A 16181-nucleotide genomic window follows, 5' to 3' on the forward strand; every position below is an offset into this window, starting at 1 on the left:
TTAACAGTGATTTTAACAATAGTTGTGAGGTACTGCGTCAACAGTTCAAACAACCCCAAAAGCCATAGTCACCAAAGACCGCAAACAAAGGGTTTAAAGTATTTTTAAAACACATGTGGTGTGAGCTATAGAATTGCTAACTTTTCAGGTTAATTATAACTTGCAATAAGGGAAATTTCATGTTCGTCACACTGATGTTCTACCGTAGCATTTATTGACATCAAATAAATTGTCCAAATACAAAACAAAGACGAAAACGATTAAATTTTATGTTTTATTTTCAGAACGTCCGCACAAGTCATTTTATATCAAAATTTCGATGGATCACAAAAAAAAATGTTTTATTTGTAAAGACTTTAGAAAAACAGCGCCTTTAAATCAGTATCAGCGATTAGTTACAATTCTTATTTTAATATACATTCACGAGAAAAATTGAGATCGCATATTTTTTTGAAATTCAGAGCAATGTTCAAAGTCATAAATCAAATTTTTACTATGGAATTCACCCGAATAAATATAATTTTATTCAAAAAGCAAGTTTTAAAATTTTCTTGAATTTTAGATCAGTAGGCTTTTGCGGGGTTTAAAGTTTCAATGCAAGATTTATGCCGTAACACTCAAGACTGCTATAAGAGCAAATTCAGCAGTTAAAAGTTCTATATGGAAGATCTTTAATAAAACAGAAACTGGAACAAACGTGTCCCCAGCAAGCCGCTCTAGTTTTATTTATTCGACCAGTTCTTCTGTCAAATTTAAAACTGGTCTACGATGCCGTTCTATTTTTTTATATTTGAAACACGAATAAAACACTGCTGGGGCTGCCAGTTTTTCTTGTTATAAAACCCAGATTTAAATTTTGTACCTGATATCTAGAACTAGAACACTCCTGAACATGCCCTAAGGGCATATACAGTAGTGTTTTAGTTCTAGATGCATAATTTATGCCAGTTACAAAGTTTAAATATGGATTTTATAACAAGAAAAACTGGCAGCCCCAGTAGTGTTTTACTCGTGTTTCAAATATACAAAAAATAGAACGGCATCGTAGACTAGTTTCAAATTTGACAGAAGAACTGGTCGAATAAATAAAACTAGATCGGCTTGCTGGGGATACGTTTGTTCCAGTTTCTGCTCTATTATAGATCTTCCATATAGAACTTCTAGCTGCTGAATTTGCTCTAAGTATTTAATAAAATTAAAAATGTTTCAAATCAAAAGTTTGGTGTAGCTCTGTGCAATGGAATCGTTACTGTTTATGTTTTCGTCATTTTTGTTCGTTTATTCATGCCCCAGTGCAGCACTGTACCGGTGTAGTGCAAATTAAAAACGAAAACGCCATTAAACTCTATCGACAATTAATAAAAACCTGTATACATTGTTGTACATTGCATCAACTGCAACAAAAGGCATCCATCCCATTTGGGGGATTCTATATTTTATATTATTATAATAATAGTAGCAGGAATTTTATATGAGAAAGTAACAATTGGAATTCGAAGAAAAAACTCTTCGTAATCCACCTAGTGGTTTGATAATGCCATATAATGTTCGAATTTGACTAGAAATTCAATAATATATTTCAAACGAGTCTAAGATTGTTGAAAGCGTTTTTACTATTTGCTAAGAAATTGAGTGCATAGAAAAATCGACTTTCTGGGACTTAGAAAAAATATCAGTCCCAGAAAGTTGATTTTTTCAAAAAAAAACATTTTTTTGAAATGACACTAAATCTCGACGTTTCATGCAATTCAAGAACGTTTGTCATCAAATTTTTTTTTCGATTTCGGAAATTTCATAATCATCGCCCCTATGGTGATTTTACAAAATCGAAAATATTCTAAACTTAACCGTCGGGCATTACACCTTACCCATATCCGATTCAGCTGTGTACTTTTTTCGAAGTGCTCAAACTTTTGAGCACCACCGCCTTACGCCTAATAGTGGCTTTCAAACGAGCCTAAGTTTTTTTTTATTTAAAAGATATTTTTTATTCAGGCCTATTTGCATACAAGCTTTACGAGGTAAATTGAGCCGATTTTTTTAATAATTTTTTTTAGTTGGATCTCGTTGTCACACTTTTTCTAGGGGGAGAGGAGCTTCCATTTCCCTCCTGCGAGAATTGAGGGGCACTTCGTTCGTGGTTCGTCTCGTCATCCATTGCCGCATCGATGATATTGTTGTCGATTTCCGTCATCTTTTCGTTGCTAGTTGCTGTAGATGCGCCTTGTTGTACTTTGGTTGCAATTGCTGGTTGGTTGGAGGGTAAGTTGTTAACTGCAGCTGTTCTATAAAGGATCATGGTGGATTCGTTAAAGGGGATGCTTCATTGCTGTTGGTGGCTGTCACAGATGTACTGGGGTTGCTTGGGGTTGGTGTGAAGGAAGCACCGTTGTCCTTTGGTGTGGTTGTCTCCTTGTCCAGTTTATCACATGGCTTACCGTAGTGAACAGCTTTTTGGCAATATTGACATGTGGCCATCTGATTGTCATAGGTAACAAGTGATTTGCACGGAATTCTTGTATCTTGACCGAAAATCACATAAGAAGGTATAGTATAGTGTATGCGAAATAAACGTACGCTATTTAGAATACCGGTGAAAAAATTCTTCCACTTTTTTTTTCGATAGAGAGAATCTCTCCGTATTAGCACATAGTTTTTCGAATATATGAATCGGTGACGCTTGAGGGAAGATCATGCACACGCACTTCTATAGCACTATCTTCCATATATACTGGAATGTTGTACTTATGGCGTTTTTCATTGAAAAACACTGGTGGCGTGGATTGCTCTGGTTTTGCACTTTCGAGCAGAAATCGCAATGAAACACCGTCAGAATGTCGCATTTCTGCTCGAAAGTGCAAAATCAGAGCAATCCTCGCCACCAGTGTTTTTCAATGAAAAACGGCATTAATGTTCTCGTGCTCCACATAGTGAACATTGATATTGTCTTTTGCTAATAGAATTGCATTCAACTCTTTGTAAAACTGGATGTAAACAACATTATTCGTCTTATTGCTTTGAAGTAAATGCACACGTTTAATGTCAAGATGCATTTGCTCCTTAAGCAAACCTTTCAAACCTTAAGTTCACGTATCGAAGGTCGAATTTTGCACTGCTTGAAGTCAACAACAATTGTTTCTTTCGTGTTGGCGGTAGCTTTTGTTTGTTTGATTCACTCATTTCGAGGTCGTTCTATTGTTCACTACACAATACTGTACTTGGTTTCTTCTGTCCCGAACGTAAGCGGTTTTGTTTTATCGACTGACTTGGATGAGATGTGAAACCGAACTAAGCCTAAGTTTGTTAAAGTCGGTCGGAGAAATTCTCAACAAACATATCTTAACACTCAAATAAATAACGCAGGACAGTAGAGAGTGAAAATTTACGCGTGCAATACTATACCAATACTAAGCTTAATGTCAGAGTGAGCGCGGAACGCGGACCGAAGTGAAGCGATTCAATGCGATGTACTGTTTTCGCGTCGCATTCACTCTGACAGGTTTGCTTTGATCAAACGGAACTAGCTCGCACGCGCGTCTTGACGCTTCGCGTGACGCTTACACTCTGGCAGCAAACTAAGGGTGCTGTCAGAGGGAGCGCTGAAAGCGAAGCGTTTTGATGCGATGCACTGTTATCCCATCGCGTTCACTGTGACATGCTTGCTTTGATTGAATGTAACAGACTTACTCGCGCGTGTTAACGCTTCGCAAATCGCGTTCACTCTGACAGCAACCTAACACTTACAGTCTGTTACATAAGAGCATGGTCACGGTTATTCGTGATCGGTAAAGTGGAATGGTGTGTGTGTGTTTTTTTTTAACACAGAGGACAGTAGTGTCCTTCATACAATGCAAAAATAAATCAGCTGACTATAGTTTACAATTCGATGTCAGCATTTTTCCAAATTGAGTACTGCGTACGCTGTGCTCTTCGCAGCAGATTTTTTTGCTTGCACCCAAAATGACCCAAGCTACCGCGGCGAAATACATACAAAAGTGGAAACAGTTTGTGAGTAAGTGGGTGAATCGTTTTAAAGAGGTGGAAAATGTCGAGCTCGAGCATTCTCTTGAGCTGAAAGGTATATATCCCCTTTAGTTGAACAATGCTTGAGGAGAAATATTTGTAATCTCTGATCCATTAGCATAGCAATCCTGTAATATTCTGTCCCGACTTTTTGTCTTTACGCTGATGTAAACAAAATACGCACGGTTTTTATTGAACAGATATGTCCTTTCATTCTGGTATACAGTAGAAACAAACAAGAAATAATTCTAAAATTAATAAGTAATTACAAAAACAAAAATCGTTCAAGTAAAAAATAGCGATCGGTTCAATGGCCCACCGAGTTCTACGCACACTGATAATCGATGACATTTGCGGAGTCATCACATTCAAGCTGGTTTACTGTTTCTCGCTGCATAAAAGAAACGGAAAAGTGACTGAGAGACTTCCTCTGCTAACTGCGCCAACTTTGTGAGCCGAGAAGCACAGATCCGGTAAAACCCATAAACCCTAGCATTTTCTGAAGAAGATTGGGTCTCGTACATTCGTACATATCAGCAAGAAACGAAACGCGATCCGCATTGCACACAGCACGAAAGCCCTGACAGAATTGTTTGGCAAAAAATTAAGCAAGTTAAACATCAAATTACGCTTCAGCCATTTCACACACGTCGGTAGGGCCAAGCCGGTCCTTACAGTCGTAAGGCGCATCCAACTGCCAGTTACAGAAGCGCAGGAATTTTATTGCCAACAAAACAATATGTTCTCGTTGTTTAGTCTTTTCCAGCATCGATGGGTTGGTTATTCTGTGCTTTCGTTTGCCAAGCAAGCAGAAGGGGATTTCAACGATTCGAAGAATTGCCGGGTGCTGATGTTGATGTAAAAGTTCTTTCTGCTTTCGAGTAGTGACAAAAAAATACAATTTTCGCAAACAGCACGTCTGAGCGCGGTGGCTGGGTCCACCGGGAAGGAAGACACATATCGAAACGAGATGCCATATGACGGGGAAATTCAATGCTTGGTGCGCAAAATACAAATTGAATTAGACTGCTGTTAGTTGCGTGTGTACAGGCAGAGTATTTCTTCGCCGGTTTTATTTTTTTTTTCTGTTTTGTTTTCCGAATATCTATTTCATCTGTCAACTAGCTTACAGAAAGAAGTTCGACCGGGTTTGACAACTCCGGAGCATTACGGGGATGGATCTTCCATTTTGTCCATGAAATTTCAGCTTTGTAAATTTTTCCGGCGGCACTGGCACACTGTCGGGGATTGTCATCAGAATCATATCAAGTATAAGCTGTGTGTGACTTGAATGAAGCGTGTGTATCGCCACCGGTACGACGTGGAGCTGTTCTGGTGTGAATGTAATACGACTTGTGTGTCACCTCGAGAGATCCAACCCCAGAGTGGTTGCTTTAACGAAGGCGGTTGATGCAGAAGTCGGTTGTTTTGTTATCACTTATAAGTTATAGGATCATAACGAATTGCAAGTTACTGGCATTCAATTCGATTTCATACATTCTCACGTTCTTTAGTAAGACATCGAATAGATTTTGGTGAGCTCAAATCGTCCGTGGTTAGAATAGACCTATGTTTTCACTAACCAACCACAGCAGGGCAAATGGTGTCATTCTATTTATTTTTCGTGCACGGCCGACGGTTTAGATCGTTGGTCTGCACCTAGAATATCATATAGTAGCAGATTTGCTTCGTTCGATATAGGGAGTATTTACGTCATGCAATAAAAAGTAGCGTTCTCTTCTGCATCGCATGAAAGTTCGCACAAAAGGGAATCTATTAATATGTGCCATCTTACAATTTTAACTTTAATCGGCACCCAGCCGCCAATGATTATTTTGACCTAATGTGTGTAGTGCGGCGCTGTATCCCAAATATGTGTTCGTTTGTGTGGGTGTTCACTGCATTTGAGTCACCGATAGTCGATTAAGTTGATGATATATTTGTAACGTGAGTGTTTCACAATTATTTGCTTTTATTTTATGAATATAAAACATAGGTATAGAATTCGCTCACACTTTTAAAAAATTCCCGAGTAGGGCCGAGTGTCATATACCAATCGATTCAGCTCGACGAACTGAGCAAATGCCCGTGTGTGTGTGTGTATTTTTGCCTCGGACCGATTTTAGCACGGTTCGTTTTTGGCAACATAATCGTTTGAATATGACAAATCTAAACCAGATCGTGGTAAAGATGTTGAAAGTAATTCCATAATTATTTGATTTAACCTACTGACAGTAATGAATGCTAGAAGAACATAGCACCCCTATATCATTCGAATCAGTTCGTCGCGATCAGCAAATGCGTGTGTGACAAATAATTTCACTCAATTTTCTCGGAGATGACTCAACCATTTTCTACAAACTCAGACTCATACGAAAAGTTGTATGCTCCCGAACAAAGTTCCTGAATTATCTCTGGATCGGACTTCTAGTTCCTGAGCTACATGATGATATGTCAAACGATATTAAAATAGTGTAACTCATTTTTATCAAAGATGGCTGAACCGACCAAAGATTCAAATGAAATCTAAGAACCATCTAAGATTCCAATGAAGGTCTTGAGATTCTATAAAACAACTTGCTTCTTAGTCAGATGCAACTTCCGGTTTAGGGGGTACAGGGTGATTAGTATAAAAGTGTCCATTTCACCTAAATTAATCAGGATTATCGGGTATGTAGATTTGGATAGTCGATAATCAAATAAGCTTATTTCAGTTTCAGCGGTATTCAGTTTTCGATTCGGAAATTTAATTCGCACTACGATTTCTCAAAGATGTCTGAGCTGATTTTCGAACATTTTGAGCTAAATGCAAACTATACAACTCCTCAGGTAAATTTATCTGACTTCGGCTACACTGATTTTCGAATTCCGGTTCCAGTGTCGAATCGTTTCTCAAAGCACAATCATTTTCTCAAAAAAGACCATATCGACTTTTAAAAACAAAAATTTATGGTCCCACGCAGAATTAATGAATTTTTTCCGATTCTGATTTCCGATTCTAGAATTACAGGATGATGACTTTTTAAAATTCAAGCCGACATAGAAGATGACAATTCCAAAATGTTTCAAAGTTGGACTCAGAACTGTTACAATTTCGTCATATTTTTTTTTGCCATACGAATCGTTTTGGGTTATGCTGGTTCCTGAATACCGGCTCTGGAAGTACCGTAAATAATGACGAGAAACTCTAAACTGGAACTTACTTCGACATATCATGCAATGTTCAATCCATTGTCACACGTTTAGATTCAAATTCGATCCAGTTCAAAATTGCATTTGTAATGTCATTCTCTGTACCGGTCGTGTCTCGTAACCTGTAATTTTTTCTCAAATATCGACTCTGGAACTTCTTTTATGATGCCAAAACATTTTTTTACGAGATATCACAAAATTTTGACATTTTATATAATTCTAAAACTTTTGGCATCCAAATTTATTTTATCGATTTCGGAAATCTTGAATTTTTTCAAGTCCCAGGCTGTCGATTTTTCTACAAAAAAATATATATTTTTATATAACACCAAATCTCAACGTTACATGCAATTCTAAGACATTTGGCACCAAACATTTTTTTCGATTTCGGAAATATCTCCCGCCCCCTATTTTCCATTTCGTCGGGCGGTACCACGTTCCCATATTCGATTTAGCTCAAACTTTGCATAGAGACTTTTTTGAGGTGCTTAAATTTTTGAACGCTGCCGCTTTACAAAATTAGTGATGACACCAAAATATGGTCACTCTTGTGTAACAGTTCGGCTGAAAAGTTCGTATCGTTTAATAGAAACACACATTTTTTTGCCAAAATTCGTTTTTATTATTCAACATAATTGCCATCAGAGGCGATACAGCGATTATAGCGATCTTCCAACTTTTCGATACCATTTTTGTAGTACGATTTGTCCTTTGCCTCAAAATAGGCCTCAATTTCAGCGATTACCTCTTCATTGCTTCTAAATTTTTTACCAGCGAGCATTCTCTTGAGGTCTGAGAACAGGAAAAAGTCACTGGGGGCCAAATCTGGAGAATACGGTGGATGAGGGAGCAATTCGAAGCCCAATTCGTTCAATTTCAGCATGGTTTTTCGTTGTTGTTTTTGATAGATTGTGAGCTCATGCGGCACCCATTTTGCACAAAGCTTTCTCATATCCAAATATTCGTGAATAATATGTCCAACACGTTCCTTTGATATCTTTAGGGTGTCAGCTATCTCGATCAACTTCACTTTACGGTCATTGAAAATCATTTTGTAGATTTTTTTTTCACGTTTTCGTCGGTAACAGCCTCTTTTGGACGTCCACTGCGTTCATCGTCTTCGGTGCTCATATGACCAGTACGAAATTTTGCAAACCACTTACGAATTGCTGCTTCGCTCGGTGCAGAGTCTGGATAACACTCATCAAGCCATTTTTTGGTATCGGCGGCACTTTTTTTCATCAAAAAGTAGTGTTTCATCAACACACGAAATTCTTTTTTTTTCATTTTTTTCACAATAACAAAAGTAGCTTCACTCAAAATGCAATATCTCACAAACTAATAATCAAACAGCAGTCAAATTTATACACGTATCTTTTGAAGGTTGGTTCTAACTGAAAATGGTATGGATTTAATTCTAGTGGCGCCCTCTCATAGAAACGATACGAACTTTTCAGCCGATCTGTTATAAGGTTAAATATATATATATATATATATATATATATATATATATATATATATATATATATATATATATATATATATATATATATATATAAATGACCCTTTCTTTATGTGCATCTTTTGAGACAAAAATTCAAATGATCTTTTAGTTGTGTGTAGCGTCAATTCTACTTCAAAGAATCAAGAACATGTGCCACCTTAATTGATTTGATTTTGATGAGGTCATGAATTTCTGTTTAATTTGATTGGTTGCTGGATTTTTAGGAATGGAAGGATTAGGAATGATGTTTGTAAAAATTGTATATATTTATAAAAGTTAGCATCATAGATTAGATTACGAAAATTTTAAGAAGTTTCTATGTATACTTTGGATAAACTTAATTTGGTAAGAAGGTAGCAATAACATCTTAGCTTTACTGCGCTTTACCCTTGCCTATGAATAAATAAATAAAATACTATTCAATTAAATTCGTCAGAGATGGATCTGAAAGCAGAGACACTTACGTACGTTGAATAATAAGATGGCGTTTTGGCATTAGGGGAAAGTATTATAAAGCTGGCCAAAACGTCCCACTTTCTTTTTCATGTATTCAAGACCTTTCTAATCATTCGTAAGATCTTTCTGCTATGCAAGTTTGGCAGTTGTCGTTTGCTGGAAAATATGAAAAAAAACTAAAAACATCATTAGCAGCTTTTCGATGTAAGGTTTTGCTTCGATTAAATAAGCATTTTAACCGTATAAAACGTCTAATGGTCGGTTGCTATCTAGTAATTAATTTTTAGCAGTGCCAATGTCTCTATTTACAGTATAAAAGTCCAGAGAATCCAAGCCATATCTTTGATATACGACATTATGTTCCACCTTCAATTCAACAGTACGTTTCGAGTTAAAATATTGTTTTAAAGATTTATAACGGTTATTAAAACAAAATGTAGCGTTGGGAGGATCCAAAATGTTGGTTCCCAATTAAAATTAATTGATTATGCCATTGATTTCCGATGCAAAGAATATCTTCTTTATCTGCTTTTCTTCTATATCGACATATCAAGGGACATATTACATCATTTTTGGTGGGGCGTAATGTCTTTTGCTGTGTGGCATAACACTGATTTGTTGTAAGGTATATTATACGGTTGCTGGGGCATTATACCTACGGCAAGCGAAAAAACTCAGAATATGGTCGTTTTGGAAAATGTGTTTGTATCAACCATTTCTCATCACTTCTACCGAAATCATTGAGAATTATGTTCCTCACGCGTATTGCAATGAGATACCCACAATCTTGAAGAAAAAATATATCAGTACATTTAGAAATATCTCAATGTTTTCTTAAGGGGGGGCATATTATAATACTTCACCCTAAATTCCTTTTGTGGAACTTTTGCTTTTCTGTTTCAACAGATTTCGCAGCCGGTTCATAGCGTACAGAATCCTTGCATGGCTAGAGCTACGATCGTACTGACACTAATAACCATTCCAGATCGGGACTCAAACATACGACTAACATCTTGCAAGACCAGCGCCTTATGCGTTGAACCCGAGCCAAGTAAGATGGCACTGTTCAAATCTTAGATCGATTTTTGCGTAAAGTGACATAAATCAAGAAAAGTGTGAAAAGGAACACTACTGACTCGAGCAAAATTGGAGATGAAATGATCAAGTTCAGTGTTCAGTGAAATTGAATAGATTGTTGATATCGGCATTTCTTCGAGATATTCCTTTCCATGTAATCAAACTTCAGGACGAACGACAATTGGAGTTCAGTAGCACGAGCATACGTGTCACTGGCAGTCAGATGTCATCACTTTCCTATCGAAAATTGCACATTTCAGAGCAACTTCAAAAGTCATAAAATACTTACATTCTTACAAACTGATGACGGGATTACGAACCTGCAAAAGAGAATTGGTATAAAATTAGAACATAGTTTAGATTGCAGCACAGATTTCTGCTCTGGAAAGTATTTCGAATGTTGCCAACAGTAAATGAACCGTCGGAGGAATCTCACACATCGTCTGACTGTAAAATGCTTAATTAAACCGAACCAAGTTTTCGATGAAGCTGTCACAAAGGAATCGTTACCGGGAGCAGCCATAGAAAATCAAACAGTATTCTTTGGAAGCAATTCCAGTTGAAACGAAAGATACAATTCCCGGCAGGGATCTTTATCCAAGATGAAAAAAAACAGCATACTGATGCCATTCTTTCGCAAACAGCAAACCATCATGGTAATCGTGCGCGATGATTACTCTGGTGATGATAGCTGCTAGATTAAAGCTGTTTTTTTGGAATTGGATTTTTTTCGACTCTAGTTGAAATCTAATTTTGTGACAAAACAGACTCTCCTGGGGTTAGTAGCGTTGGCAAACAGTTTAACAGATAGTTTTTCGAATCCAATAATTTGAATCGGTTCCAACTTTTAATCATTATTAGGCGATTGTTCAGGGGTTTTGGCACCGCATGGGCACCGGCTTAGGCCAAGTATCGTCTGATGACTAAACCGCTAGGGGGCGCTAACTGCACTGATGAATCGAAGACGAAGCGTAAAAATGAGATTATTGAACGAATAATTGGCAAAGAAGACAGTACCATTCAGTTTGAGTATTTTTATTTAAAACGCTATTTTGAAACATTCTGATTGATTAATAACTTTTTAATATACTGTAAACTTATATATGCAAGTACATTTTGGAGTACCCAAACCACTGAGTAAAGGTGCCGATTTTTTAAATACTGTTATACCCGCCTAACAAACATGCACTTTGTATAATATATAACCATGGCATTTGTTTTCAAATATATAGAATAACGGATCCTTCATTCATCTCATGTACTAAACCACTAGTTAGAGTGAGAGATCTGCTATCGCTGTTCGATGCATTAAGATCTGTGATATAGTTTCTCAAAGCCGAAGCTAAGATATTGTATGCGTTTTTTCCACAACTCGGTGGTTTAGAAGTAGAGTAATCCGCAAAATATAGTGATGACTCAACTAATCAGATGACTACTGGTACAATAACCCTAAGATACAACGTTTTCGGATAACACTCTTGCTGTGTACAAAAAAAATTATTTAAATTTCTTCTGCGAAACATAGCGCCTTGAATAAACATTTGTTTTAACATTGGTTCAGTCAACAGTCAAAATAAATTTGAATAATTTTAACCTTTTCCACCACCGCAAACTTTTCAGCTTCCTGAAACCATATCTGACTTTACTAAATATTCCTGATGCTGTCAGTTCCCTCATCCCTACATATCGAACTACTTTCCATTTGATTTTCCTTGATTTCTTCAATCTTTCTCCATCGGGAATAGTTCTTCTACCAGTTTGTTTGAGGATTTAATTAAATTTAGTGGTTGCTTGTGCTGTTGACTACATTTTGACTTAGACTATCAGCTGCCTCTGCCACTCCTTCGTTCCTCGCTCGGTTGGATCGCTTCTGCAATTGCCAACACTGTTTTGCTTCCAAGTGCGGAAAAGGCAGCGCCAAGATTCGCCATCCAATAAAAACACCACATTTCCATGCAAATGAAGTGGGTTGTTTAAGAGCAATCTTCTCGGCAGAGTGATCCTAAATATTCCGCACCGTACGGTTATTCTACTCTAGGTTCTTTCGCCTATCCGTCTGATTCATTTCGCAGTCGGCGGTGGTGCCAGCTCTAGGCCCGGTTCTGGAGGCCAGCAGAAATGAGTTGTGAATTTTGAAAACCGAGGGCCAATATCGCGGCGATTGAGTTCCTCCAGTTGGAAGCTAATTTAAATAAAAATTCCGTTCAGCTTCCTGGCCGGTTTCGGTTCGGATGCCTGTGGTGGTGTGGGCCAACCCGATTTCGCGCCCGGTCAAGTGCCGTACGGCTGCACACCAAAAGGGTATGCTAATGTGAAGGAAATGTAATTTATTTTGAAATTTTAATTTTTGCCTTGGCCATTTTTTGGTTTCGCGCGAATTTCATCATAAAACATATTACCATCTGAATGACGGTGTCCCAGCATTTTTGTGTGATGTCCGTTATGAAATTATGCTGCGTGTTTCAACCGTGCTTGCGTACTTTCTGCGACGAGTAAAGAGCGAAGACAAAGAGATTCGAAAAAGTTTTCCCTGCGAAAATAAATTAAATGACCGTAGGACTCATGAAAGATAGGTAAAGTACAACTACTTCAATGGATATTAACACACCGTTTGAAAGAAACCGTTCCAAAAATTTTAGTTTTTTTCGAATATTTTGTAAAAATAAAGTTGTCGTTTGCAGAAGTATCTTGTTGATAACGAAAAAGTCAATAAATTTGAGATCCATAGATCCATTTCTGTTAACATTTTCTTCGAATCGTTGCTGATTTCACCAATATTGACTAATTTCACCAATATTGTGTCCAAAAAGAGGTTGTAGGAATTCAATTGGACAAGTTGAATGCTTTTTCAAAACTTCAAGCATTTGATGCAAAATAGTTTAGAAATACAAAAAAGTTAATGTTTTTTTTTGTATTTGTAAACTAGTGGTGTGATCATGCCTTTCTCAAATTTATTTAATATCATCTCGAAATTGTTTTTTTTACATACATTCAGGTGGATTTATTCGGGTCCAGTCAGTGTGTATTGTGAGTATTTTACAAAAGTGTACTTCAATCTTTTCGTCATTAATTCGGCAACATTTGAATTGGATTGTTGAGCACTCTCTGAGAAAATAATAAACAACGTGAATAGAAAAGGTGCGACTTGTCAGTGTCGTTACTTTCACGATTATTCCTTCGCCTTGGAAACATAAAGTGTTCGCCATAAGTATTGTGGAATAACGTAATAGTAGCTCAGAAACGTGTCAAAGATTTTCGAAATCGGTCAAGGCAGCTGTGAGAAAGTTTAGTGTACTCAAAATAAACTTCGATTTTTCGGTTACGTCTTCCGAACCGGAAATGTTCATCACAACCCTTCAAGAACCATCAGAGTTATGTTCTACGTTCTATGATTTATGTTCTCTGTTCTATGTTCTATGTTCTATGTTCTATGTTCTATGTTCTACGTTCTATGTTCTATGTTCTATGTTCTATGTTCTATGTTCTATGTTTTATGTTTTATGTTCTATGTTCTATGTTCTATGTTCTATGTTCTATGTTCTATGTTCTATGTTCTATGTTCTATGTTCTATGTTCTATGTTCTATGTTCTTTGTTCTTTGTTCTATGTTCTATGTTCTATGTTCTATGTTCTATGTTCTATGTTCTATGTTCTATGTTCTATGTTCTATGTTCTATGTTCTATGTTCTATGTTCTATGTTCTATGTTCTATGTTCTATGTTCTATGTTCTATGTTCTATGTTCTATGTTCTATGTTCTATGTTCTATGTTCTATGTTCTATGTTCTATGTTCTATGTTCTATGTTCTATGTTCTATGTTCTATGTTCTATGTTCTATGTCCTATGTTCTTTGTTCTTCGCTCTCTGCTCTTCATTGTTTTCTGCAGTCTAAATATTCTGTTCTGCTTGAAATTATTCGTTCCATGTGCTTCTTTTCTCTGTTCCATGCGCTTCTTTTCTCTGTTCCCTGTGCTCGGTTTTTAGCTCTTTGTGCTCTTTTCGTTTTTTTCTGCAGTCTACATTTTCTGTTGAGTGTTATCTGTTCTTCTATGTTATATGTTCTTTGTGCAATGTTTTCTGCTCTCCTTTTTCAATACTCTATTCACCTCAATTGATATCTGCAGTCAAAATTATTTATTTTAATTGACGTCATCCATTTTCTGTCTGTTCTATGTTTATTGTTCTCAGTTATCTTTTCTCTGTTTCCTGTTCTCTGCAATCATTTCCCTGTTCTTTGTTTTCTGTTCTCCTTGCATTGTTTTTTGCTGTCTAAATACATCTCATGACTGAATATCTGTTTTCAGTTGAATAATTGTATTTTGTTATTGGTTTTTCATTTAATGTTTCCTGGAATCAGTTATCACTTTACCTTTTCACTATTCTTTGTTCCGTTTCGTTCTTTGTAAGATTTTGCCTGAAATTTGTTCGTGGTTTACTAATCACTGTTCTTTGTTGTCCGATCGCTGCTTATTGTACTTTGTAGCCTATGATCTGTTCTTTTTCATTATTTTTTGTTTCTATTTTGAATCCAATTCTTTTCTGACCACTTTCGTCTGCTTTGAGAGTTTTGTTTGCTCTTCAATCCATGCGTTTTTTTGTGTACGGTCATTTTTGCCTACTATCTCCATCATAACATGCACAGTCTGATACATTATTGTTTGATCTAGATCAAAACACACTGTATAGCAACACACAGCTATTATCTATGTGAACCTCATCAACCAAAAGTTTGTTGCTTCCGTTGCAAGATAGCATGACGAAGTTTTCTATCAAAGGTATCTTATTTCGATTTTCAGCCGGGAGCACTGTGACTGCAAAGCAAGTAGATACTCGTGCAATTATGGTGGTAAGTTCTCTAATGCTTGCCATGCATCGAACCGGAGCCCAGCTATGTCCTGATGAAATTATCTTGATCTTCGGCGAAAGGTAGAAGCTTGAACACCATCCACGTACCGGGTTCTATTTTCAGTTGAACGGTCAGCTTCCTGAGGTCGGTGCAACAGAACGGCCTCAATGATCAAGAGTGAAATGTTTGTGTTGCGGAAACCGAGGAAAGATATTTATGCGTAACTTCGGGTTAGAATGATTATAATGTCATTTGTTGTGGATCCGGACGGCAGACAACGGTTGGCATTTTGCCGGGTTCCTACCGAACGGAGCATGTATGCTGAAGGCGAAGATGGTTCAAAACAGCCCGGCTGCCATTGTTACTAGTGATGGAAACAAATTATATTTATACATTATATTGCACTGCACCGGAAACTGGGTTCACTGGGGCGGTGTGGTGTGTATGGTTTAGGATGAATTTGATTAAAATTGATATTATGACAGGCTCCGCCTGGTTGGGCGGTAAATGGAACAGTAAGGCGGGGTCTCAGCACGGAGCATATAATGAACGTGTAGCCGTGCGAATGTGTGCGTTTGAGTCGAACAGAATGTTGTGATGGATGTTTGAGATATCACCGCAGCCCGGTCGGATCTATCAGAAGTGTGATTTTAGAACCAGTTTTATGAAAACATGCTTGGCTCGGCTGCCGTTGCTTCCGGTGTAATTGGATGTAACGAATTTTGCGGAGCAAATTACATACCGTACCGAAATTTGGTAATAGTTGGGGCTCAATTGGGCTTGGAAACGATTTTCCGCGGATGGACACGAATTGTTATGGATAGGTTTGAATGTAACAGTGCATTTGTAGCGTACGTGGAATTTGATCCGATTCGTAAAGTGGTTTGAGCTAAGAGAATAATGCTTCAATATTTCGATTTGAAACAATTAGCAATCGAAAAACAAGATTCCACTTTCGCAAATGTTTGTTAACGTTAGTGAACACCACCAGGCTCTCGACAATCGACGATTCCGGCGATTCTAGTGCTAGCCTTGCACAATCAGATATTGCCATCCTTTGGTTACCATAAATTTGCAAGATAG

At 37.3% G+C, this 16181-nt stretch overlaps 1 protein-coding gene across 2 annotated transcripts in view; it reads right to left on the reverse strand.

Annotated features, from left to right (window-relative positions):
• LOC131435037 (leucine-rich repeat neuronal protein 3-like) overlaps positions 1-16181 on the reverse strand; it is a 584845-nt gene that overhangs the window by 236319 nt on the left and 332345 nt on the right. Inside the window, exon 3 of one of the 2 annotated variants that reach the window (XM_058602505.1) lies at positions 10542-10572. The exons of the other annotated variant lie outside the window; for it this stretch is intronic. The gene's annotated coding sequence lies outside the window, so the exon portion shown is untranslated. The remainder of the gene's footprint in view (positions 1-10541; positions 10573-16181) is intronic. 2 annotated transcript variants of the gene reach the window in all.

Source organism: Malaya genurostris, chromosome 3 (genome assembly GCF_030247185.1).
Source record: "Malaya genurostris strain Urasoe2022 chromosome 3, Malgen_1.1, whole genome shotgun sequence".
NCBI classification, from domain to species: domain Eukaryota; kingdom Metazoa; phylum Arthropoda; class Insecta; order Diptera; family Culicidae; genus Malaya; species Malaya genurostris.